Source organism: Mesoplodon mirus, assembly GCF_964341445.2.
Source record: "Mesoplodon mirus genome assembly, chromosome: X".
Taxonomy (NCBI): domain Eukaryota; kingdom Metazoa; phylum Chordata; class Mammalia; order Artiodactyla; family Ziphiidae; genus Mesoplodon; species Mesoplodon mirus.
The window spans coordinates 41,154,291-41,180,403 of record NC_138981.1 but is presented as its reverse complement, the minus strand read 5'-3'; the positions used below and the strand labels follow the sequence as shown (position 1 = coordinate 41,180,403).

General features: G+C 38.6%; 1 pseudogene across 1 annotated transcript in view; it reads left to right on the top strand.

Moving 5' to 3' along the window:
* The first annotated feature begins 1,429 nt into the window (after positions 1-1,429).
* LOC309796718 (protein FAM3C-like) overlaps positions 1,430-26,113 on the top strand; it is a 44,475-nt pseudogene continuing 19,791 nt past the window's right edge. The window contains exon 1 of the transcript XR_014296173.1: positions 1,430-2,216. The product of XR_014296173.1 is annotated as a protein FAM3C-like (transcript). The remainder of the gene's footprint in view (positions 2,217-26,113) is intronic.

The following is a 26,113-nucleotide window of genomic DNA, read 5'->3' as shown; positions in this document are numbered from 1 at the left end:
GAAGGGGCTAGGGGTCTGGGACTGCAAAGGGAAGTAAAGCAATTCACAGGAAGATGAAAAGAGCAAATGTTTGGTAAATAAATGTTTGCAGGGCCATGCAGAAACAATGGGACACAGTGAGGAATTTTTAACAAACAGACTTTGCTAGGTTCCTCCCTGTCTACCTCACATGTAGTTATCTAACGGTGATAGCTCCATTCTTGGTATAGGCCCTGTATCTAAATTCTTTTAGGCAGTTAAGGGGGAGGTAAAAGTGCCTCCTGAGTCTTTTGTTTTTTAAAAATAATCAACTCTGTATGACAGTCTCTAGGTACAGATGAACTGGTTTGCAAGGCAGAAATAGAGACACAGATGTGGAGGACAAACATATGGACACCAAAGGGGAAAGGGGGGGTGGGATGAATTGGGAGATTGGGATTAACATATATACACTAATATGTATAAAATAGATAACTAATGAGAACCTGCTGTATAGCACAGGGAACTCCACTTCACTGTACAGTAGAAACTAACACAACATTGTAAAACAACTATACCCCAATAAAAAAAATAATCAACTTAAAATAATCTTCGTGCCAGAGAGACACATTTTGGGGTGGCAGATTTTGCTCCCCTACATTATTTTTTCATCTTAAATTATCCTTAATTTCAAATCTCGGGGTATTTACTTGAGTTTCATTTACCCAAGTTTGGCTTGTTGCTAATAAATTTAATTCTCATCTCCAAATTCTTGAGTTATCATTATTCCAGTATAAATTCTTCTATTTCTTTTTCTTTTGTTGTTAGGATTTAAATCATGATTCCTTGCTCAAAAAACAAACAAGCAAAAAAACAAACAAACCAAAACTTTTGCTGCCTAATAAGGTATGAGGAAAGATCTTCTAGTATTGACCTGTTTCATGAGAGAATCCTTTACCCAAATAATTTCCTTGTAATGTTATGAATTGCATAATATATTTCTTTTTGTATTGAAAACTTGTGTTTAAAAAAACCTATCAAGGGCTTCCCTGGTGGCGCAGTGGTTGAGAGTCCACCTGCCGATGCAGGGGACACGGGTTCATGCCCCGGTCCGGGAAGGTCCCACATGCCTCGGAGCAGCTGGTCCCGTGAGCCATGGCCGCTGAGCCTGCGCGTCCAGAGCCTGTGCTCCGCAACAGGAGAGGCCACAACAGTGAGAGGCCCGCATACTGCAAAAAAAAAAAAAAAGAAAGAAATATATAGCAGTCCTCCGGCTCCACGGAGGGCGGGGTGGCGTGGTGCCTGGTGCTCTGGCCAGTGGCTGGCACGTGGGGCACGCGGGAGCTCCATCTCGGGTCGGAAATGGAGGCCGAGTGCTCTAAAGAGGCTTGGATGGAGTTGTATGTTGCATCTGTGGAGGGCGGTCTTGGCTCACTTGTAAAGCTTTAGTGTCTTCTAAGTTGGAGGAGCTTATTTAATGAAAAGTGCCACAGGCCGAAAAAGCAAACATGAGGGTAGCAGGTGCTGCAAAGTTGGTGGTAGCTGTGGCAGTATTTTTGCTGGCATTCTATGTTATTTCTCAAGTATTTGAAATAAAAGTGGATGCAAGTTTAGGAAATCTATTTGCAAGGTCAGCATTGGATGCAGTTGCACATTCTACAAAACCTCCCAGATAGAAATGTGGGATCTCAAAAGCTTGCCCTGAGAAGCATTTTGCTTTTAAAATGGCAAGTGGAGCAGCCAATGTGGTGGGACCCAAAATCTGCCTGGAGGATAATGTTTTAATGAGTGGTGTTAAGAATAATGTTGGAAGAGGAATCAATGTTGCCTTGGTAAATGGAAAAACAGGAGATCTAATAGACACCAGATATTTTGACATGTGGGGAGGAAATGTGGCCCCATTTATTGAGTTTCTGAAGGCATACAAGATGAAACAATAGTCTTAATGGGAACATATGATGATGGAGCAACCAAACTCAATGATGAGGCCCGGCAGGTCATTGCTGAATTGGGGAGTACATCTATTACTCATCTTGGTTTTAGAGACAACTGGGTCTTCTGTGGTGGATAAGGCATTAAGACAAAAAGCCCTTTTGAACAGCACATAAAGAACAATAAGGACACAAACAGATATGAAGGATGGCCCAAAGTTGTAGAAATGGAAGGATGCATCCCCCAGAAGCCAGACCGATGTGGAGAAAATTGAAGGGAGCACACTTTCACTTGCTAATGGGAAAGCCCTAACCGAAAACCTACATGTAAGTATTTTAAGAGCATGCAGCCATCTCGGTGTGTGCATGACCATTATCTCTTTTGATATCAGGATTATTTATTGCTAATGTAAATAGACATCTTTGTAAATAGTCATCATAATGAGCAAATCACTGAACCATTTCTAAGCACATCTCCCTAATGGTACAGTGTTCAGACTGCGATGATAATGGCATCTTTTAATTCTAAAAGCATTACCCAATAGATAACTGAACAGATTTGAAAAATATATTGATATATATAGTAGTCGCTGTGAAAATCTATCATGGAATAATGTGGATTTTAGGAAGGAGATTTTGTTATATATATATATATATATATATATATATATATATTATATATGGCCTTTTGATGATAGTATCTTTTAAATTAAAAAAATATTGGGAAGGGATATGGGAACAGATGTATATTTATGGCTGATTCACTTTGTTGTAAAGCAGAAACTGATACACCATTGTGAAGCAATTATACTCCAATAAAGTTGTAAAAAAAATAATAATAAGTAAATAAATAAAAAGATATTGGGCTAAAAAAATATATATGTATGTGTGTACATGTATATATACATATACACACACATGAAATACACACACATTTTGTATATGCACACACACAGACGCACAACGATTTACTGCTTTTGGGCATAGGAAGCATATTTCACTAAGTTCCATGTAGCATGAATTGCACAGAACACACCCTAGGAGTTGGTTTAGCCATCATCCATCTGAATGGTCATTTCCTTCTTTACACAGCTGGTTGGCAGTTTGGGCTCAACCTCCAACATCCAACAGGAGGCATTCTTGAAAGAGAAGTGTAGTGTCACTTCAAGAATCACGTTTTTTTTTTCCTTAACTTTTCTTGTTGAAAGTGGTAGGACCAAATGTAGCCATGTCGGATGAGAGCCAGATGCTTCTGAATAGGCCCACTCCTTTCCTGGGTTTTGGAGGGTAGCCCAGCAGATAAGCAGAGCTCTGGAGCGCTAATACTGGGGTTACGGTCCAGGCTCCTCCACTTACCGGCAGTTTGACTTTGGACAAGCTACTTAACCCTTCTCTTGCCTCAGTTTCCTTTTCTGTGGATGGGTATCATAATAATACCTACCTCTTAGGGTTTTCTGCTACTGACCTAAAAATAAATAGACTGCCAGATATTTCTCCAGCAAAGATGGATTTATTTGGGATCAGCAGAGAACTGCATTTTGGGGTCTGCAACCATGGTAAGCCATGTGCAAGTTCCTTCATGGCAAAGGAAGGAGAACACTTTTATAGAGAGGAAAAGGAAGTTGGGAGAGCAATAATAAAGAGTCCATGGCTTTTCTTTTTTTTTTTTTTTTTTTTTTTTTCTTTTTGCGGTATGCAGGCCTCTCACTGTTGTGGCCTCTCCCGTTGCGGAGCACAGGCTCCGGATGCGCAGGCCCAGCGGCCATGGCTCACGGGCCCAGCCGCTCCGCGGCATATGGGATCCCCCCAGACCGGGGCACGAACCCGTATCCCCTGCATCGGCAGGCGGACTCTCAACCACTGCGCCACCAGGGAGGCCCGAGTCCATGGCTTTTCATTGGCTGAGTCCTTACCAGGAAAGAAGAGGAGTCTTTTTCTTCCTGTTGTGCTCTGCTATCATTGCAGGGCATGAAAGCTTCCCCTTCTGGTCTCCTGGCTCTATTTAATTGAAGTTTCTGTTTATTAATTTTTTAAACTGCAGTAATTAAATAGCTCAGTACTTGTAAAATGCTTAAAAGAATACCTGTCGTATAGTAAATATACAATAAATTTATTATTATCATCATCATCTTCATCACTACTAGGTAATTATGATGCCTATAATCCTGAAAAAGTCTGCTATTAGTTCATCATCATCATGAATCATCTCTTAAACTAAGGCTTTATGCTTTAGTTATAGATGCCAGTTCTTGGTGCTCTTCTGATTCTGCATTAGTGTTATTAATTACCATAGTTTTACATATCACCCATATTTAAGTGACTTCCACATCTTTGCACAGTTCTGGACTCTAGGTCTGTGCTATACAGAACTCTATTTACAGGTGTTTACCAGAATCTTTACTTTGATAAAGATTTGAGGTACCTATGGGTACCTCAAATAAAAATGCCCAAAATTGAACTTAGTTTTTCCCTCTGATCCTTATTTTCCCAGTTAAAAATGTTTAAAACTCTTCTTCTTCTTGCTTTCCTTATTTTGCTTATAATGTTGCCCTGGGTTGAACATCATCCCGCACAGATTCATGTCTACCAGAACCTCAGAATGTGAACTTATTTGGAAATAGGGTCTTTGCAGGTATAATTAAAACATCTACTAAAAGTTAAAAAGAGGTCATACTGGATTAGAGTGGCCCCTAAATCCAGTAATTGGTGTTATTATAAGAAGGCCATGTGAAGCCAGACACACACACACACACACACACACAGGGAACAAGATATAGGCAGAGATTGGGGTGATGTATCTACAAGCCAAAGAAATCAAAGGATAGCCATCAACCACCAGAAGCTAGGAGAGGAGCATGGGACAGTCTCCCTTAGAGCCTCCAGAAAGAACCAGCCCTGGCAACACCTGGATTTTGGACATCTGGCCTCCTGCACGGTGACAGAATAAATTTTGTTGCTTTAAGCCTCTCAGTTTGTGGTAATTTGTTATGGCAGCCCTAGGAAACTAATACAGACATCGTCAGCTGTAACTAAATTTAGAAGTCTTAGAACCATCCTTATCTGTATTAGTTTATAAGGTCACCAGTCATATTGAGTTAGGGGGCCTACCCTACTCCAGTATGACTGCATCTTAGCTAATTATATCTGCAATGACCTTATTTCCAAATAAGGTCACATTCTGAGATATCAGGGGGTTAGGACTTCAACATATCTTTTTCGAGGGGACACAGTTCAACCCATAACATGACCCCCTTCTTTTATCACCACTTCAAATCAGTCACCTTCCAGGTACTGTATGTTCTACTGCAGCAAAACCTTTCAGATGTAGCCCTTGTTCACCCCAGGCTCAGCTGCCCTGGTTATGGCACAGTCATCTCTCCCCAGGATTATTGCAGTAACCTCCAGAGTGATTTTCCTCCTTCATTTCATTCTTCATACATCCAATGAGTTATCTAATAAACTTCCAATCCGATTTCACTGAGACCCACCAGTGCCTTTCCCTAGCCACAGCATAAAGTATAAACTACCACAGAAGCCCTCAAGTTCAGCCCCACCTTTTCCTTCCAGCTGCCTCTCTTGCCACTTTGTACCGTGTACCCCAAACCCGCTGGGCTAGTCACCCTTTCTTGAAAATAGATTTTTAGGTTTCTAGGCCTTTGCTTATGCTGTTCGCTATGCCTAGAACACCTTTCATCACTTTAACCCCCTGCTGAACTGCTCCTCATCCCATAAAGCCCAAGTGAGATATCACTGACTCAGGTTGCTTCCACAATTCCATCACATAGAATTATTGAGCCCTTTCCTGTGTTTCTGTGACATCTTGTGACTCTGGATACTAATTTGACACTAGGAAAGATTTAACACCTCTTATATGCAACAATTAACCTTGACAGTAGAAATAAAAGCAGCTGTAGTTATGGACTCACCCCCCGCCACCATTGATAATAATATTAATTCACCATTGCAGCATAAGTAAAAAGTGTGTATGCGTATATGTGTATAGATTTATATATACAAGATTTTTTTTTTTTTTTTTTTTTTTTGCGGTACGCAGTCCTCTCACTGTTGTAGCCTCTCCCGTTGCGGAGCACAGGCTCCAGACGCGCAGGCTCAGCGGCCATGGCTCATGAGCCCAGCCGCTCCGCGGCATGTGGGATCTTCCCGGACCGGGGCACGAACCCGTGTCCCCTGCATCAGCAGGTGGACTCTCAACCACTGCACCACCAGGGAAGCCCGATATACAAGATTTTTGAAATCTCCTTGATGTTACTTATATAATTACATTTTGTTGCAACCCACCTTATCAAAATAATTCTTAAACCTCTTTAGAGTGAAGGTATTTATTTTTTCTGAAATTAACAAATATATACACACATATATGTATCATATATACTATATATATATAAAAGCATATGTGTATATGTATTTATACACACGTATTTAAAGTAGCTTATCCCCAAGAACATACCTTGAATGATCTAGTGCTCATTTCACTGTTAGACTGAAGAAACAGTAACCAAGCAGCCAGTATAATACGCTAGCAGTTTGGATCTTAAAAATTGAGTTCTTAATTCAGTATAGGAGGAGCTATCACTGCATAATGCTGCATAACAACCCCCCCAAATTTCAGCAGTTCACAACAGCAGATGTTTATTTTTCTTGTCCATGGACCTGTAGATCTGCTGGGCTTGGCTCCAGCTGGGCTTTCTCCACCTGTGTCATTCTGGGACCAGCAGCATCTTGGGCCATGTTCTTCTCATGGTGATGGCAGAGGCACAGAGGGCCAAGCCAAATCATGCCAGCACATTAGGGCCTCTGGCTGTGGTATATCTGCTAAGATTACATAGGCCAAAGCCAGCTGTGTGGTCAAGTTCATGTCAAAGGGGCAGGAAAAAGGACTCCATAGGAGGTTCTGCAAATTCACATGGCAAAGAGCACAGTGTATAGTTCTAATACAGGGAAGGACGAAGGATTGAGGGCAAGAATCCAATCTACCACAGAGTCCTTATGATCTAAAAGTCTATGGTAGAAATATCTGCTTTGGAAATAGACTACTTAGCCAAGAGCTTGACAAGGAACAATTTGATGTTGCATTTACAAAGCTGCACTTTGAAATGTAGTTCTAATTATATCCATCTTTGGGTTTTTTTCCCGGAGATGTGAAGATGAGTGGCTTGGGATGCCATCACCTATTCCTGTGAAATACATTTACTATTTAAACCTTTTAAAGGATGTGTTTGGCTTAGAGGAGGAATAACCATGCAGTTTTGGTTGGTTAACTCCCTTTGATTTCCTGATTTCCTGCTCTAATTTTGCCAAGTTTATTTCAGTAGATATGATTCCATTAAAAACAAAAAAACAAGGTTCATATTGAATTAAAATCCATATTCCAAAATTAATCTCCTTTTGTCATTTCAGTTTTTCAGAACATCATATTATATTGCTGAAGTACCAGCACTATTAAAAATGCCATTTAAAGAAAGGTTGAGCATTCTTATTATACATATGATTTATTAATACCAAGAATCTTATGGTAATTTTCTATCCAACATAATTTGATTCATTACAACACAAAAAGAAAATGACTTTTGACAGCTATATATGACAATATAAAATCAAATTATATCAGAGCAATAAGTTGTGACTCTATTAAACATTTTTTGAAATCTTTTTGACACACGCTTATTGCTTATATAATTAAACTTTGTAGCAACTCACCTTTTCAAAATAATCCTTAAACCTCTGCAGAGTGAAGGTATTTATTTTCTGAAATTAGCAAAGCTATGAGAAGAAAAAACCCTCCCTCACAACACATACACACACGAAAAATTGGGGAGAGAAATTAAAACATATGCAGTGTTTATGTTTTTAATGCTCTTTTAATATCTAAAGTTAGCTTGTTAACTTAGGAATATATGCATGTGTATATAATTATAGTATGACCAAAAATGTATTATGTCTGAAATATTTAAGGATGTGAACGCTGAAGATCTTCAGAGGTCTGTTTTGGTTCATTCTCCACATATACATAACCGCCTACCCCAAAGCTTTTAATATTCTAAGACTACAGCATGTTTCCCTTTTGCTTTTCTCTAGTCCTAGTTTTAGTTTTCTTCTAGGACTATACATTGTGAGTCTCAGCAGAACTTTTGTCATGTAGTGTATATTCGATTACAAGTCATAACCATGGACCTCTGGGAATTCAGTGTGAAAAGTTTGTCTCAGTGTACCCCATTCTTCAGTGCTGGGTGCTAGGTATCATAAATCCAATTGTCTGGTGTTCTCAGAGACGATGGAGGCCTATGGAGAAGGGTCCTCAACATTGACGTTCAGGGACTGCTCTGAGGGGAGGAAGAGGAACTGATGACATCTCAAGGGCCCCTTCTATCTTCTTATTCTTTCACTCCACATTTGCAGCGTTTTGCCTAGAAATGAGCTGGCTTCTTGGCACTCAGATGTACCAATCCGCTTGACAACAACAGCTCCTTCATTTTTTAAATTTGAAGTTCATCAATAAACCATTTCTATATATAAACCTAGGATAATTCCACATATGCCATTGTTAAAATAGATCCCATAGGATTTTCCAATAAACTAGAATACTCAATTTATATACTAGAACCATTTACTCATAAAGTCTAATTTTGACTTCTTGATTTTTTTTTTCCAAAGACAACTGACAGTGCCAAGCCATTTTGTCACTTTAAGATTTTCCATTCCCCAAAGAGTAAGCTTTTAGAAGGATGACACTTTCCTGGAACTTTTCAGGCTGACACATTCGTCAGTTACCTATTCAACTCTTCAGTCAGTTGTCTTTCCCTCAAGATTTTAAATATGTAGATAATTTAGCCCCTGTATAGGCTTGTAATATAGTTCATTTGAGAAGTAGGAGGAGAAAAGGAAAGGAAGCAAGCCAGTGATATGCTCCTGAGTTTGTAGGATGACAACTGCTTGTTCTGTTACATAGATGTGTGTCACTGCCCTGGTTATTCACAGTACAAGCCCACAATTAGCAATTAAACGGCCATTATAGGAATCATGCCGATAAACATGATACATTGCAGTCATACAGACACTTTAAATAATTATTCTTTTTATAACTAAGCCATATACTGAAGGAGATTTATAATTTAGAGATAATATGCCCATTAGTAAAGTTTATGACCCAATAAACAGCTCCCACTAGTTAATAAATGCCAAAGCCATAAAAACAAAGACTATTAATGTAATAGAATTTCTGTACCTCCCTCTTTTGCTGGTGGTCTCAAGACACTGAAGGGAAATGCTATCTTAGGAAAAACATTTATTCTCGTTATGTAAATATCAATGAATTGTCTTACAATCCATCTGGAAATCTCCCAGCCCTCACCTCCTTGGTCCCAGGTGGTCCTGAAATGCTGATGCAGTCTGCTTAGGTTTCAAGCAGTAGATAACTCTGGTTTTCAGCAAAAATAAACCCTGTGACTCAAATCTTTGGGGGGTGTGGGGAAGATGGCCGTAATTTCTGTGTCTCCCCTACCCTCTGAAAAAGAGAAGTCCCAACTATTGCCATTATTCCAGAGTAATAACTTTTCAACGTTTCACCACCTTTGCGTACACTTAGATTTTTGCTGCCTCTTCTCTTTCCTCTAAAAAAGAGAAATCTCAACTATTGGCATTGTTCCTGGGTAATAATTTTTAAAGAAGTTTCACAACCTTTGCATATACTTATATTTTTAGCTGCTAATATTTCTCATTTTGATGGAAAAGCAGGTGCTGCCTGTGGATGTCTGGGTGAGTTGAAGTTTAATATAGGCAAACCTTTTGTACTAAGAACATTGTTTTTCAGTATTCCTGGAACCGTGGGAATGATTGATAAAGTCATTTGAAAGCCCAAATCAAATCATGTCTTTGCATAAGGAACTGATTCAAAGCTGTTGAAGTTCACATTAAGTGGTTTGCTGAGTCACTGTTGTAAAGTATGGATGTTGTCAGCAGATTACTCATGTTCAGTGTTTATTTGCCTCCCCCCACCCCGCCCTTTTTAACCTAACTGAACCGTTTGGACCTAACCATTTGAAGAGCAATGTGGATATGTCTATAGGTTGAGTTTATTTATTTATTTTTATTGAAGTATAGTTGATTTACAGTGTTGTGTTAGTTTCTGCTGTACAGCAAAGTAACTCAGTTATACATATATATTCTTTTTCATTATGGTTTACCACAGGATACTGAATATAGTTCCCTGTGCTCTACAGTAGGACCTTGTTGTTGATCCATTCTGCATATAATGCTTTGCATCTGCTAACTCCAAACTCCCAATCCATTCCTCCCCCACCACCTCTCCCCCTTGGCAACCACAAGTCTGTTCTCTATGTCTGTGATTCTGTTTCTGTTTCGTAGGTAAGTTCATTTGTGTCATATTTTAGATTCCACATATAAGTGATATCATATGGTATTTGTCTTTCTCTTTCTGACTTCATTTAGTATGATAATCTCTAGGTCCATCCATGTTGCTGCTAATGGCATTATGTCATTCTTTTTTTGGTTGAGTAGTATTCCATTGTGTATGTATATCACATCTTCTTTATCCATTCATCTGTCGATGGACATTTAGGTTGTTTCCATGCCGTGGCTATTGTGAGTAGTGCTGCTGTGAACATAGGGGGGTACACTTATCTTTTTGAATTATAGTTTTGTCTGGGTATATGCCCAGGAGTGGGATTGCTAGATCATATGGCAACTCTATTTTTAGTTTTTTTGAGGAGCCTCCATATTGTTTTCCATAGTTGCTGCATCTTTAGTTGACTTTAGTGCTTACTAAGTAGTTAAAATTTTAGACAATAGAGAGGAGATAAAGAGCATTGTACTTTTAAGTATTACAGTAGTTTAGACATTTTGCCTACTTTAGTCTATGTATTGCCTCTGATCCAATTAATGTCAAACGTACCATTCTTGGTCTTTGTTTTGAAGTTGTTTTTTTGGGAGGTTGTATTGCTTCCAGGCTTTATGGATACCTCAGTCATGAGTTTAGGATATTTAAATTGCCCTTCCTTCTTTCAAATAGTAGGGAATTATTGAACAAAATGAAATCTCTCAAAATTAAAAAAAAAAAAACTCTTGCCTTTCCAACTTGGATTTATTTATCTTACTTTGAGTGAGGACTGCTTCATCATCATAGCCTTTTCCACTTGCTCCTCATTTCCGTGACCCCTTCTTCCATACATTCTGATTTTGCTATAAGTTGGCAGTTGGAGTCTTCACTAGTAGCTTAATGGAACAGTAGGGTTTTCCACAAAATATTTATGTTGCTTCATAGTTCAGAATCCACTGAATAATGAATAGTCATGTTCCCAATTATATGTATATTCCTTTTAGTTAAGAATATAGATACCTGAATTTTTGAATACCCTTTAGAATTGGTCTGTAAATGGTCCTTCAGACAAACAGCTTCCAAATGATGATATTAAACATATACTCAAGTAGTGAGTCTCTGCCCTAATACTTGTTTGGGCAAAGTTTGAATTGCTTCCAGTTGAAAGCAGGTTAAGACTTTCTCAAAAATGAGTCTCTTCAAGTTGACTGAGCGTCTTCAGAAGCACAGTGCTTTTCAGTTCCCAAGAGAATGTGATGTGTAAAAATGGAAAACCTACTGAGGCAAGATCAATGAAGCTATTTAACAAATAAACCTGGAGTGATAATGGAGCAAACAACATTATTACAAAGGGTAACGCTGACTCTGCAATTAGTTTAAAAGAAGTTGGAATTCACACCCACTCGCCTTCTTCTACCAGGTTATATATTGGTTTAAATAAACATTTTCATTTCGTGTTCAATTAAGTTCCCCCAAACTAAGAGTTCTAACACTAGAATGTGCATTTTCTTTGCATTTGTTCCTGGTCGCCAGTAAAATTCCTTCCAAGGGGACTGCCGAGCCCATTATGTGTCTGGTGCATGGCACAGGAAGCCAAGGGTCAGCACTGCTGCTCAGAAGCAACTGGAAACTGCTGAAAAATGTGGCTGATGAAAAACTCCACAGTGGCTCTGCAAGCAGAGAATTAATGACTGGCTAGAATCAGTAGGAGCCTTTACTTCTAAATACTCATTAGTTTAAGCAGTGAGGCCTGATGTTATGCAAGTTATAGAGGGAAAAGGGGACCGCCCCTCCCCATTGTCTATTTTGAACAGAATATGCACATTTAACTCAAAGTGGTGAATGGTTCAAACACATCAAACCAACTATTCATCAGTCTCCCAGCTTCCTGAGCAACTGCTTTGCTTCTGTATAAAGCCAACAATAGAGGAAATGCTTGTTATGACCCCACTATAATATTAAAATCCAGAGGGGCTGATGGCTTGGTGAAAAACACAAAATACATTCTCCTTTAGAAATAGTTCCACCAAAGTCATCTTTGTGTTTACTTTTTCTTACTTTGCCTGTACAAGAACAGCTGACTGAAAAAGGAACTTGATAAAATTACTTTTGCCTGCTTTTTTCTCCCTTGCTACCACCGTTCTTCCTTCTCGTTGTGAAGCCACTCCCTGCATACAGAACCGGAGCTGACAAGCCATTTCAGACTGCGGCAGATAGCGCTAGTCTGAACTATGACCAGAGAGTGGAGAGAGAGAAGGGGAGGGGCAAGAGATGACAACTGCAGAGGGGAGCCAGATGAGAATAGGGACCACCTTGTGCGTGTCACGTCACATGCTAAAGCGTTCGAACTTCATCCTAAGGGCATGAGAAGTTACTGAAGGATTTTAATCTGGAGAATGAAAAGATCACGTCTGCATTTAAAAATCTCTGGCTGCTTTGTGTGTGTGAACTACAAGAGTGAGTTTGGCAGTGAGAAGGCTGACTATGACGCTGTTGCCAGAGAAGTGATGGCTGGTTTGGATTAATGTAACGTCAGTGAGGTTGTGAGGTTGCTGTGAAGTGGGTAGATTCAGGACATGTTCAGGATGTTGAAGCTAAGGGAGAAGAAGAAGTCAAAATTAGGACTGGGTCATTTTGGCAGCTGGGTAGGTGGAGTTGCCATTCATTGTGCTGGGCTATACCAGGAAAAAATCAGGTTTGAGGGGGAATCAAGAATTCTGCCTTGGGCATGCGAAATTAAAATTAGGGTGCCTGTGGGACAGAGAAGTGGAGATGTTGATAAGGCAACTAGATGAACAGGTCTAAATCTCAGCAGAATGACCAGTGCTGGAGATGCACGTTTGATGGTAATTGTGAGCTTAGGTAAGATTGGCTAGGGGGAGCCTGTTGTCTGAGAATCACAGTGCCTAGTGTATTACTTACTAATTTTTTTTAAAGAGCTTTTTTTGTCATACAATGAACTGCACATATTAAAGTGTACAATCTGATAAACTAACACATCTATGTACCCATGAAATGTCATCCCAATCAAGATATAATGAACCTATTCCCCCCAAATTTCCTCACGCTCCTTTGAAATCCCTCCCTTCTACACAGCCCCACTGTAGGGAAGGAAAAATAATTTTCCCTCTACCGTTCTGAGTTCTTGGATGAGACCCCCTGTAATAAAAGACAGATTAACGAGAAAAAACCCAGAAGGTATACATGGGAGATATCCAGAAAAAAGCCGTAACTCTCCAAGGTGACCTAAGCCACCACCTTAAATGCCATCTTCAGCTGAAGACAGAAGAAAGGTGTGTGTTGTGGAGGAGGGGAAGATGACCAGGAAACGCAAGGTAAACAAGGGTTAGATTTGTTTTGCAGGTGTAAGTCAGTGCCTTCTTCATTAATAGGAGCTTCTTGTGATTTTGCACCATCCACACTTCCTGGTACAGAGAGGGTGACATTCTTACAAATGGAGATTTCCATTATAGATATAAACGTCCCTTACAAAAGGATAGCTTCTGTTTTCAGAGCTTCTCCTGTGTCTGCTGTGATTATTTCTCAAAATGGGCAGCTCAAAATAATCCTTATGCCAAAGAGGAGTATTTGGGGGTAGCATATTCTGCTAGTCTTCAACATCCCCCATGCCACTTAGCTGCTTTCTGTCACTATGGAAAAGTTAGCATTCTCTAGAATTTTATATAAATGGAATTATACAGTAGGTACTTTTTTTTTGTCTGCTTTCTTTCACTCAGCATAATTATTTTGAGATTCATCCATGTTTTTGCATATACCAGTATTTCATTTCATTTTATTGCTCAGTAGTATTCCATTGTATGGATATACCATGTTTAATTCATTCACACATTGATGGAAATTTGGGTTATTTCCAGTTATTACCTATTACAAATAAAGCTGCTGTGAACATTTGTGTACAGGTTTATATGTGGATATATGCTTTCCTGTCTCTTAGGTAAATACCTAGCAGTAGAGTGGCTGGATCCAATGGTTGATATATATTGTTAACTAACAAAAATTCAACAAAATGAGTAAATTTAAAGATCAAATTGGCTTTATTAAATGACTCATGAATGGGGCAGCATCTCATCTAGCAAATAGAAAGGAGCTCTGCTGAGCTGTAGAAAAGGTAAACTTTTTGAAGGTGAAAAGGGGGCAGAAAAAGAAAATTATGAGCAAAGAATGCATTGTTTCAGGGACAGTCACCCTCCTAAGGGGAGTGGAAGGGGTCTATTTGGGGGGCGGGGCAGGGGAGATGACCTCACCAGTGCTGACTAGGTAATTCCAGGTTGACTAGCTAAATGTTACATTCCTGGGCGGGGTGGGGGTGTTGAGGTTGCAATTAGGCTAGATATTAAGTCTTGGTTTGATGACATGGGGTTTAGCACATCATTTGGGGCCTGCTGTCTCCTTTTTAACAATGTTTAACTTTTTCAGTCACTGACAAACTATTTTCCAAAGTGATTGAATCATTTTATTTTCCCTTCCAGCACTGTATGAAGTCCTAGTTCCTCCATGTTTTTGCAAATACTTGGTATGACCAACCCTTTTAATTTTAACCATTCTAATAGATGTGTAGTAGTGTTGCAGGAAGGGGAACCCCTTCCAGGGCCGAAGAGTGGGTTCTTGTCTAACACTCGGAAATGAGTTGTCCAAAGAGACATATGTGCTGACAGAGCAAGAGACTTTATTGGGGAGGGGCGCCGGGCCAAGAGCAGGAGGGTAAGGGAACCCAGGAGGACTGCTCTGCCACGTGGCTCACAGTCCGGGGTTTTATGGTGATGCGGTTAGTTTTCGGGTTGTCTCTGGCCACTCATTCTGACTCAGGGTCCTTCCTGGTGGCGCGTGCATGGCTCAGCCAAGATGGATTCCAGCGAGAAGGATTCTGGGAGGACGGTGGGACAGACGGACTGGCGTCTCCTGTCTCCTTTTGACCTTTCCGGAATTCTTCCAGTAGGTGGTAGCTTGTTAGTTCCGCATTCCTTACCAGGACCTCCTGCTGTAAGATAACTCATGCAAGTGGTTATTATGGTGCCTGGCCAGGGCGGGCGGTTTCAGTCAGTGGTTCCCCTAACAGTAGTATCGTATTATGGTTGCCTATTTTCTAATTATTGAGTTTTGAGAGTACCTTGTATGTTCTACATATAAGTCCTTTATCAGATATGTTATTTCTAAATATTTTCTCCCAAACTCTGGTAGTCTTTTCATTCTCTTGACAGGGCCTTTTGGAGAGCAAAAGTTTTAAATTCTGATTAAGTCTATTTTATCAATTCATTTTTTAATGGATTGTGCTGTTGGTGTTATATCTAATAAATCTTTACTAAACCAAGGTCACAAGGGTTTTCTTTTATGTTTTCTTCTAGAAGTTTTATAGTTTTAGGCTTTTCACTTAGTTTTGTAATCCATTTCTAGTTAATTTTTGTTATGGTGTGAGGTATGTCTCCAAGTTCATTTTTTTTCAAATAGGTATCCAATTATTACAGTACCATTTGTTGAAAAGATCATTGTTTCTCCACTGAATTGCCTTTGTACCTTTGCTGAAAGTCAGTTGTTGATATATGTGTAGATCTATGTGTGGGTCTGGACCTTCTGTTCCATTCATTTGTGTGTCTGTCTTTACACCAATACCACACTGTCTTGATTACTGTAACTTTATAATAAGTCTTGAAATCAGTAGTTTTAATTCTCCAGTTTTGCTCTTCTTTGCATAGTTTAATGTGTACAACATGTTAATTTGATACATTTATATATTGCAAAATGATAACCACTGTAGTGTTAGCTAACACCTCCATCATGTACATAATTACCATTTCTTTTTTGTGGTGAAAACATTTAAGATCTACTCTCAGCAAATTTCAAGTATACAGTACAACATTTTTGACTATAATCACCATGCTGTACACTAGATTCCCCAGAACTTATTCATCTTATAACTAGAAGCTTGTACCCTTTGACCAACATCTTCCCATTTCCTCCACCCCAAGTCCTTGGTAACCATTACTCTACTATCTGTTCTTCTGAGTTCAACCTTTTTAGATTCTACATAAATGAGATCATACAGTATTTGCTTTCTCTGTCTGACTTATTACATTTAGCATAATACCCTCGAGGTTCATCCATATTTTTACAAAATGGCAGGGTTTCCTTCTTTCTCATAGCTGAATAATATTCCATTGTATATATGTATATCTTTACCCATTCATCCATTGATAGAAACTTAGGTTGTTTCCATATCTTGGCGATTGTGAATAATGCTGCAGTGAACGTGGGAATACAGATATCTCTTCGAGATCTCACTTTTATGTTGGAGTAATAATTTCAAAAATGATTACTGTTAGAGTTCTGCTTCTGGCCAAGATGTAGTAACAGGGTCCAGATTTACCTTTCTCCCTGAAAGAACTGAAAAACAGGCAAAATATATCAAACAATGCTTTTTAAGGCACTGGATTTCAGGTAGAGAAGGAGAGTAATCCATGAGAGACAGGAAACAAGTGTGGCGAACCCCACTATTGCCGCAGATTACTGCCTTGAGAAAGTTTCTGGCCTATGGCACAAGAAGAGGGAAACGAAATAGAATATGGTGGCCTCTCTGATTAGAAGAGATGGGACTGAGAGTCTAGGAATACCAAGGTTGCTAGAGTTCAAAAGGACATATTACTTGAGAGAAGAGAACTGCACAGAGATAGAGCTTCAGAGATCTTCAGAAGGCTCCTTGAGTATTCAGTGGAGTACTGAGCAGTGCATGTGTGTGAGGAAACTACCCAAGACTGGGGAACCACCTGAAAGGATTAGAGAGAATGGTACTTAGTGTCTGCACAAAGCTGATAATAGTGCCTATTCTCAACAACCTGACTGTAAAGTCTCTCATGGAGAATTGTACTCAGAAAGTTCTTGCCCCAATAATAAGGAATAATGAACGTTAGATTAAACATGGTTCTTATCCCAGTTGACACATTTGAAAAGGAATACCTAAAAGGATCAAACTGTTTCCAAATAATTTAGCTATGTCTCACCAAAAAAAAAGCTTAAGCATATTGATAGAAATACATAAATATTCAGCAACCAAAAAGGTAAAATTCACAAGGTCTTGCCTCCAATAAAAAATTACCAGGCATGCAAAGAAAAGGAAACTTCAACTTACAACGAGGAAAAAAAAGAAATCAATAGAAACTGACCCAGACTGACACAGATGTTATAATTAGCAGAAATGGACAATCAAACAGCTATTAAAACCGTTTTCCATATAGTCAAAAAGTTAAGGAGAGACATGGAATATTTAAAAAGACACAGCTCAAACTTCTGTTGATAAAAACTACAATGTATGAGGTGAGATGAAAAATATAATGAATGGGATTAATGGCAGATTAGACTTTGTAGAAGAAAAAGATTAATGAACCTGAAGACATACTAATAGAAATTATCCAAAATGAAACACAAAGAGTAAAAAATTGGAAAAAAGTGAACAGGACATTGGTGAGCTGCAGGACAACTTAAAGCACTCTAATATGCAATTATTATAACAGAGGGAGAAGAAAGGGAAATAATGGCCTAAAAATTTCCAAATTTTATGAAAATAAGTAACACCTGGATGTAAGAATCTCAACCCAAGCGCAAGAAATATGAACAAAACTATACCAAGGAATATCATAAACAGCTCAAAGCTAGATATAGAGTGAAAATCTTAAAACCAGCCACAGAAAAATGACATGTTATGCACAGAGGAACAAAAATAAGGATTTCAGCAGATTTTTCATCAGGAAAAATGCAGGAAGAAGAAAATGGACTAATGTCTTTAAAATACTGAAGTAGTAAACTGATAATGTAGAATGTTATGCGCAGTAAAAATATCTTTCAAAAATGAAGGCAGAACAGGTACTCAAACAAATATTTATGCACAAATGTTCATAGCAGCATTATTCACAATAACTAAAAACGAAACAACTCAAATGTTTATCAACAGATAAATGGATAAACAAATTGTGGTATTAACATGCAGTGGAATATTATTCAGCTGTTAAAAGGAATGAGGTACTGATATATGCTACAAAATGGATGAACCTCAAACACATTATGCTGTGTGAAAGAAGGCAGACAGAAAAGGTTCACATATTGTATGATTTCATTTATATGAAGTATCCAGAATAGCTAAATCTATAGAGACAAAGCAGAGTGGACTGGAAGGAGAGAGGAATGGGGAGCAATTGCTTAATGGACAGAGAGTTTTATTTTGGGTCAATGAAAATGTTTTGGAACTAGGTAGAGGTGATGGTTATACAAAATTGTGAATGTACTAATTTCCCCTAAAAGTTACACTTTAAAATAGTTAATGTTATGTAAATTTCACCTCAATAAAAATATACCAATTGAGCATGGTCTGGAAAACTCAGTATACTAAAGGTGTGAATTCTCCCAAATTGGTATACAGATTTAATGCAATTTCTATCAAAATTTCAGTAAGAATTTCTGGAGATATAGACAACATTATTCTAAAATTTATATGGGAAAGAAAGGAACTAGAATAGTTATAGCAATCTTGAAAAAGAGGAACAAAGTAAGAAGAATCAGTCTATCTGATTTAAAGATTTATCATATATCTATAATCATCTAGATTGTTTGTCATTGGTGGAATGATAGACACATAAATCAATGGAAGGGAAGAGAGAACCCAGAAATAGATCCACACAAATGGTACAAACTGATCTTTGACAAATGAGCAAAACTAAGTCAGTGGAGGAAAGATAGCATTTCAACAAATGATACTGAAGTAATTGAACATCCATAAGTCAAAAAAAAAAAGAACTTTGACTTAAACTTCACACTTTATACTATCACCTCAAGATGGATCATGGACTTACATGTAATATGGTAAGCCATAAAACTTTCAGAAAAATAAAACCCAGGAGAAAACATTCAGGGTAAGGGGCAAGTGAAGAGTTCTTAGACTTGATCTCAAAAGCATGATACATAAAAGAAAAAGAAAGATAAATTGGACTTCATCACATTTAAATATTTGCTTTGCAAAAGACCCTGTTAAGAGGATGAGAAGACAAGCTACAGACCAAGAGAAAATCTTTGCAAACCATATATCCAACAAAAGATACATATAAAGAAAGCTCAATAGTAAACAATCAATCACAAAAGGAACAAAAGACAGGAACAGAAATTTCACCAAAAATGAAAAATAAGCAGAAAAATAAGCACATAAAAAGACACTCAATATCATTTATCCATTAAGGAAAGGCAAACAGTCACAATGCAATATTAGTACACATCTCTCAGAGTGCCTAAAAAAAAATAGTGACAACAACAAATACTGACTGGATGTGGAGAAGCTGAATCTCTTGCACTTTGTTGGTGGGGATGTAAAATGGTATAGCCACTCTATAAAACAACTTGGCACTTTCTTAAAAACTAAACATGTGTTGATGGGAATGTAAATTGATACAGCTACTATGGAGAACAGTATGGAGGTTCCTTAAAAAACTAAAAACAGAACTACCATACGACCCAGCAATCCCACTACTGGGCATATACCCTGAGAAAACCATAATTCAAAAAGAGTCATGCACCAAAATGTTCATTGCAGCTCTGTTTACAATAGATAGGACATGGGAGCAACCTAAATGCCCATTGACAGATGAATGGATAAAGAAGATGTGGCACATATATACAATGGAATATTACTCAGCCATAAAAAGAAACGAAACTGAGTTATTTGTAGTGAGGTGGATGGACCTAGAGTCTCATACAGAGTGAAGTAAGTCAGAAAGAGGAAAACAAATACTGTATGCTAACACATATATATGGAATCTAAAAAGAAAAAGAAAAAAGAAAATGGTCAGAAGAACCTAGGGACAAGGCGGGAATAAAGATGCAGACCTACTAGAGAATGGACTTGAGGACACAGGGAGGGGGAAGGGTAAGCTGGGACAAGGTGAGAGAGTGGCATGGACGTATATACACTACCAAATGTAAAATAGATAGCTGGTGGGAAGCAGCTGCATAGCACAGAGAGATCAGCTCGGTGCTTTGTGACCACCTAGAGGGGTTGGATAGAGAGGGTGGGAGGGAGGGAGATGCAAGAGGGAAGAGATATGGGGACATATGTATATGTATAACTGATTCACTTTGTTATAAAGCAGAAACTAACACACCATTGTAAAGCAATTATGCTCTAATAAAAATGTTTAAAAAAAAACTAAACATGTCCTTTCATATGACCCAGCAACTTCACTCCTGGGCATTTAATCCAGAGAAATGCAAACATATGTTCATACAAAAACCTATATGTGGACATTTATAGCATATAAATTGACTAATTGAAGTTGATTGAACTGTAAAACTTCTGTTCTTCAAAAGATATAGTAAGAAAATTAAAAGGGAAGCCACAGACTCGGAGAAAAAAATATTTGTAAATAGCATATCCAACAAAAGACTTGTATCCGGAATATATAAAGAACTTTCAAAACTCAAGGTTAGGAAAACAAACAACCCAATTTAAAAAATGGGCAAAAGATTTGAAGAGATACTTCACCAGTGAAGGTATTCAAATGGCGAAGAAACACACAAAAAGGAGTTCAACATTATTTGCTGTTAAGGGAATGCAAATCAAAGCCACAATGTGCCACCATTACACACCCATTAGAATGGCTAGCATTTTAAAAAAAATATTAATAATACCAAGTGCTGGCTAGGGTGCAGAGCAATTGGTGGGAATGCAAAATGGTCCACTCACTTTGCAAAATAGTTTGCGAGTCTCTTATAAAGTTAAGCATACCTACCATATGACCCATTGATCCCATGCCTAGGTATATACCCCAGAGAAATGAAAACATGTGTCCAAAGACTTGTATTCAAGTATTCATAGCAGTTTTGTTAATAATAGCCCCAAATTGAAAAGATGTCAGGGACTTCCCTGGCGGTCCAGTGGTTAAGACACCACGCTTCCACTGCAGGAGGCACAGGTTCGATCCCTGGTCAGGGAACTCAGATCCCGCAAGCCATGGGTGCAAGCCAAAAAAAAAGAGAGGAAAAAGAAGAGACTCCAAATGTCAATCAACTGGTGAATGAATAAACAAGCTATGATGTATTGGTACATACAACAACATGGATGAATCCAAAAGTATTATGTTAAGCGAAAGAAGACAGACAAGAGAAGTCTGTGTGATATATTTGTATGACATTCTAGAAGAGTCAAAACTATAGTGACAGAAAGCAGGTCAGTTGATGCCAAGATTGTGGGCAGGAGACTGATTGCAAAGGGCCACATGGGAGCCTTTTGGGATGTTGCAGGTGTTCTAAATCATGACTGAAGTGGTGGTTACATGACTATAAATTTGTCAATATCCATTCAATTTTACACTTAAAATTGGCTAATTTTAGTGCATGTACATTATATGTCAATTAAGCTGATTAAAAAAAATCAATAGGAGTTTCCTGATGTGATGCTCTGAGAAGACACAACACTACCTATGAAGTTTTTCTAACAAAAATATTTAACTAGGATCTACTCTTGAATAAACTCTCAGGCTAGCCAGAGTGTGAGACAGTCTATAAGGCAACTGGCCTGAAATATTGAAAAACTGTCAGTATCATGAGAGACAAAAGAAGGAGACTAAAGGGCCACAAGAACTAAATACAATGTATAATCCTTGATTGAATTCTATATTAGGAAAAGGAAAACTATAAAGAATATAATCGGGACAATTGGGGAAATTTGAGTATGGACAATTTATTAGCTAATGGTACTACTGTATGAATGTTGTTTCCCAAGTATTTTGTTTATGTAAGAAGATGCTCTTGTTTTTAGGAGATACATAGTGAAGATTTTGGGGTGAAGTTCAAGTGTCAAAATGATTGCATCTATCAAGTGGTTCAGGAAAACAAAACAAAACAGGGGGAAGGGGAAGGGAGGGGAGGGAGAACGTATAAAAAGTTGAACTATAAACAATTGGTGAATATAGGTGGAGAGTATATGGGTATTCCTTGTATTATTATTTTAATTTTTCTGTAGTTTTGAAATTTTTCAAAGTGAAAATTTGAGAAATAAACTTGGTTTGAGACTTTGAAATTGCAAGTCTTAAATCAAGACTTTTTTTAAATGATGCATACTCAGTCATATGCTCTCGCTAGAAATATTAATAAACTGACAGAACAAAGTGTTTTTGTACCTTTAACAAACAAAAGTTTTCAATGTAGAAAAATTCAGTGAGAGAAGATACACATTATTCAATACATTCGTTAGAATGTATTTCTTTGGAAAAGAAACCTATATAGCCCACCTGAACATTAATTATACGTGGATTAAAGTTCACTGTCAAAATTCAAACCATAAAAATTGAACATTTATTGACTAAGTATATCTTTGTACTTGGAGAAGACTTTCCAAGTATAAAAGACGTTGAAGGGAGGAGAAAAATATTAATAGATTTGACAATGAAATTAAAACTTTTGGAACATTGAAAACATAACATTAGACAATAAATAGTTTAAGCAGATACAACAAATGATGGCTTATCAGATTTATCTTCAATATGTAAAAAGAATATCATACACATTTGATAAGGAATATTCTAGGACTAATGGAAAATAAGCCAAGAATTCAGTCACAAAACAGAAATAAAAATGGCTGACAAACCTAAAATTGTATTTAACCTTAAATGGAGTCAGAGAAATATAACTGGAATACTATAATGAGTCTATTTCTATGAAATCAATGTCATAAATTTTTTAAAGTGGTAATTTCCCTATTGCTGAGGAAAATGGGGAATCCATGCTTTCTCTCATTTCTGGTGGTACAAGTTTTCTAAAAAGCAATTGGAGAATATCTATTTAGAGCCTTAAAATATCCATACTCTAGTAATGCAACCTAAGGAAATAATCAGAGATGCAGACCAAGATTTATGCACTAAGTTAATCTTTGTAACATGTAAAGTAGTGAGGATATGGAAATAGCAGAAATGGCCTGTGATTAGGGGTTGATTAAATCCATTTCAGTACGTACAAGAAAACAATATGATGCAGCGATTAAGAAGCATTATGAAGCATTTTTTAGTGACAGGAATTACTTAAGATATAAATACTAAGGGAAAAAAATCAGAGTTCAAAATTTTATATCAAGAAAATCTCAACCGTTTAAAAATATATGCTTAGAAAAGAGTTTGAAGGAAATAGTCTATAATGTTCACAGTAGTTATTTCTGGGTAATAGTACTTAATTGATTTTTCACTTTTCCTTTGCACTTTTATAAATTCATATTTTCTTCAGAATATATGTTTGACCTATATTAGGAGCACTGACAACATTATTAATTAGAAGAGACATGGGCTTCCCTGGTGGTGCAGTGGTTGAGAGTCCGCCTGCCGATGCAGGGGACACAGGTTTGTGCCCTGGTCCGGGAAGATCCCACATGGCGCGGAGCGGCTGGGCCCGTGAGCCATGGCCGCTGAGCCTGCGCCTCCGGAGCCTGTGCTCCGCAACTGGAGAGGCCACAACAGTGAGAGGCCCGCGAACCGCAAAAAAAAAAAAAAAAAGAAGAGACGTGGTCTCTGCTCTCAGTTGGAGAAGGAAAGACTGTACCTAAACCTTACTGGATCGGCCCTGGGGCCATCTTGTCCAACTTGTCCCATTCAGGATTCCCTTCTGTGATACCCCTGCCCATTGATCTCTCATCTGCCATGGAACACTTCCCGGGCTGGGGAAGGTGGGGAGGGCACAGATAATTTCAGGCAACCCATTTACTGCATAGACAATTCTGATGGTTTGGGAGTTCCTGTCTGTTGAGCTGAAATCAAAATCTTCTAAATGTAATATAACATCCCGTCACTGCCCTTGGGCCAGCTAAGAGTGAATGTACTACCCTTCACCTCCAAATATCCAAATCCAACCATAGAGGACTCCACCGCAACTATTCTTCCTGTGTCCCAGTTTTCAGACCCTTTGAGATCATGGACACCCTAACCACACTACTCAAAGTGTGGTCTGTGGACCAGCAGCATGGACATCACTTGGGAGCTTGTAGGAAGTTAGACTTCTGAATGAAATCTGCATCTTAACAAGATCCTCAAGTGGTTTGTGGGCACATCGGACTTGGAGAAGCACTGACCTTGAGGAGAACACATTCTCATTTGTCAGCATTTCATTTAATAGGTTCTCTCCAGACTGAAGAATATTCCAATATTTTTGAGGCATACAAAGTGATTGTAAGCTCTTCTGATATGTCCATTCATCATGGAAACTAATATTTATAGAGCTTGTAGCTTTATGCAAGCCACTGTTGTCAGGCACTGTTAAGTGGAAGACAGATGTGAAAAATTAAATCACTACAAAGATCTAAGAGTTTCAGGCCCCAGTGGAAGAGTTGTTGTGAGACATAAGTGATAAATGGCAAAAACATGATATGGACAATGATGGCTGTTAAGACTAAGAGATCATCTGAGAACAGGGAGGTTACAGAGGAGGGAGCTTGTATCTGGGCTTGTAACGATTAAATGCCCCTGGTAAGGGGCCACACTGTGATCAGCTCATTTCTGGGTATCGTCATGTGGATTTGTGCTCTAGGACAGGGGTTCTCCAATTTTGTGGAGTATCGGCCTCACTGGAGGGCTTGTTAAGACACAAATTCCTGAGCTTCTCAAATTATCTGAGTTTCTCATCCAGTGGATCTGGAGCAAGGCCCGAGAATGTGCATTTCTAACAAGTTCTCAGGTGATGCTGACGCTGCTGGTCTGGGGAGTGACACATTTGAGAACCACTAATTTGGAGGAAATAGCATGGGTCTTGGAGCCAGTTTTTGTTCTGCTACTTAATTTAGGTGGCAAGTAACTTTTTCTTTTTCAGGTTTCTCTTTGAAGAGTAGAGAATTATAATGCCGATTTTACAAGTGTTTGGGGCAAGTAAAGGAAATAAAGGTCTATGAAAGCACCTTAATACATTGCCTGGTATATTGCACGTACTACTAGTTTAACTTAGTTTCCATTCCCTTCCCCAAAGTAATCTTTTTTTTTTTTTTTTTTTTTTTTTTTTTTTGCGGCAGTCGGGCCTCTCACTGTTGTGGCCTCTCCCGCTGCGGAGCACAGGCTCTGGATGCGCAGGCTCAGCGGCCATGGCTCATGGGCCCAGCCGCTCCGCGGCATGTGGGATCCTCCCAGACCGGGGCACGAACCCGTGTCCCCTGCATCAGCAGGCGGACTCTCAACCACTGCGCCACCAGGGAAGCCCCCCGAAAGTAATCTTAATTGATGGTATTAACTGCAACATCTTTGGGAGCAAAGGAATAGTGTTTTGGCTGTGAAGGGCACCTGGCAGTGGGCACATGCCGTTTGTGGAGAACCTGGGGGTGAGCCTTTATACCATCGGCACAAATTGGTTAGTGTCTTTTGTGTGGCTGTTCTGGCTCTTTATTACTCTGATGGCATTCATATTGCCTGGCAGTGCGTAAAAACAAAGATACGTCAAGGCTTAGAGAGACCAGTGCCATTCCAGGTAGTATAGTGCTTAAAGGAATGATTTGAGAAATTGGAAACTAGAACTTAAATTTCACCAGGGAAAGGTAAAAATCTATTTCTAACTTATTAGAACTGAAAATTCTAAGGTAACTTCCTTAGACCTTTTTATTTTTAGGAAATGCAAGCAAGCCTATATATTTGGAAGAATGTGAATGTAGACCTTTCTCCTTTCTCTAATAGGGATCCTCAAATGTCAACACCATGAACAAAATGATTTGGCCACTGAACCTATGCATCCCCATCACAACTTCTTTGGGAAGTACTAGAATCCTTAAAACCCTGAGGTGTTTTTATTCGGGTGCATTTATTCACTTGAATTTTATTCACACTAACAGGATGCATTAAGAAAAAGAAGACCTCTCTAT